Here is a 2,229-nt window from a genome sequence, read left to right on the forward strand (position 1 = left end):
AAGATGATCACAAGTTTGAGCCTAGCCTGGGCAATTTAGACTCTGGGTTCAACCCCCAGTACAAAGAAAAAACTAGCCTGAACTCTTCAAAATTGTCAAGGTCATGGAAGATAGACTAAGGAAGTGCAAACTAACGAAGATAAGAAATATGATAACTAATTCCTGGCCAGAAATTTTTTTCTTTTGCTATAGAGAACATGATTGGAAAAACTGACTAATTTTTAATATCTGTAGATTAAATTATATCAGTGTTAATTTCTTGATTTTAATACTTGTATGTAAGATAAAATCCTTGTTTTAAGAAACAACACTCAGACATTGTCTCAAAGTAAAACTTAAAAAGGACTGGAAAGACAGGTGCCCAGCACTCTCAAAAGCTGAGGAAGGAGAATCAAAGTTCAAGCTCGGTCTGGGCAATTTAGCACGGAGACCCCATCTAAAAATAAAGAATAAAAAAAACGCTAACGATGTAGCTCAGTGTGAAAGCTTTGGGGTTAGTCTCCAGTACCACAACAAAAGGTTGGGAGAATGGGTGCTGGGGATGAAGCTCAGTGGTAGAGTGCTTGCCTAGCATGCAAGGAGACCTGCATACAACCCCCAATAAAGAGGAGGAGGAGGGAGAAGAGAAGGTGAGACAGGAGATTAGAACATGGCAAAACTGGCTGTGGAAGTAGGTATGATCTGTTCATTACAAAATCCCAACACATGCACAGAATAGTTCCAAAACCCTGAATGTAGACTTCTCTCAAGAACTCTAGCAGGTTTTCGATAGTATGGCCTAGACCTGACATCATCCTGAGGAGTGGGTGATACAAAAAGGACAGTCCACACTGAGTTTTTGTCACTGTGTTCTCTCTCCATTGTAGCCCACCCACATGCAGAGTGTACTGTACTTCTTTTCCTACTTTTACTTGGCCCAAACTCACTCTGCAGAGCCTGCTTCTTTTCTTATCTTCAACAAAACTTTGCTACTGCTGTTTGTGCTTGTCTTTTTTTTTTTTTTTTTTGTACTGGGGATCAAACTCAGGACCTTGTGCAGCAGGACCTTGTGTGGTAGGCACTGTGCCACTGAGCTAAATCCTGGCCTGTTTGTGGTTGTCTTGACCAACTCTTTGCTCAGGACAGAAAAAGAACCTAGAAACCACCTCCTGAAGGAAACACCAGCACCCCAAAACCCCGGTAACAGAAGGAAAGAAGAAAACTTAATAGCATGGGTAAGCAAATGTGAAATGTTAGCATTTTAGGAACCTGAATTAAAAGAGAGCCGGAAATGCTACCTCAAAATACAAGGGGTGATCAAAAATATGGTTAATATTTTTAAAAATTTTTATAGTGCAGTAAAGGATACACTGCCTTTAATTCTCCTCAAAATTCTACCCCTCACTTTGAAAACAATTATTTCATCATCTTGCCACTTTCTGGAGCAGTTCTGGAAGTCTACTTTCATAAGTCTTTACAAGGTGGAATCAAAAATACAATGAACACTACTGCCAGGTGCCATCCAACAGAAAGGCAGGTTCATAAAAACATTAGGGTGTGCCCTCATGACATCTAGCACTGAAACTTCTGGCTGTTCCCAAAAGGCAAAATGACCATGGAAGGTATATGTTTTGAATGGATTTGTGACATCACAGCAATGATAACAACACAACTAAAGATACTCAAGAAAGAATAGTTCAAAAACTGCTTCAGAAAGTGGCAAGATGATGGAATAAGTTTGTTCAAAGTGAAATATGTTCAGGAAGATTAATGGAAATGTGCCTTTTATTTTAATAAATTTTTTAAACACACACCATACTTTTCAATCATACCTCCTATCCTACTTCATTGTGCTGGTTACTTTCTTTCTTTCTTTCTGTCTTTGGTTTTTTGAGACAGGGTCTCACTATGTAGTTGAGACTGACCTGGAACTCACTATGTAGCCCAGACTGGTGACGAACTCACAGTGATCCTCCTGCCTAAGCCTCCGGAGTGCTGGGATTATAGGCGTGCGCCACCATGCACGGCATATGCTGGTTACTTTAAAACTGAGCACACTTGATGAATGACAAATGCAGGAAGGGGCTTTCTTTGAGTTTATCTGCCTAAAGATAGACCTTTCTGAAAGAAGCTCAGTTGATATGAATCCCCTCCAGGGATGCCTTATCCACCAGGGAAGGTCAAACTCATCACAGGAGAGATTAAAGTAAGGTGAGTACCACAATAAGGCAGATTTAGTCGCAGCCTTTC

Source organism: Fukomys damarensis, unplaced genomic scaffold (genome assembly GCF_012274545.1).
Source record: "Fukomys damarensis isolate Sample0158 unplaced genomic scaffold, DMR_v1.0_HiC HiC_scaffold_39, whole genome shotgun sequence".
NCBI classification, from domain to species: domain Eukaryota; kingdom Metazoa; phylum Chordata; class Mammalia; order Rodentia; family Bathyergidae; genus Fukomys; species Fukomys damarensis.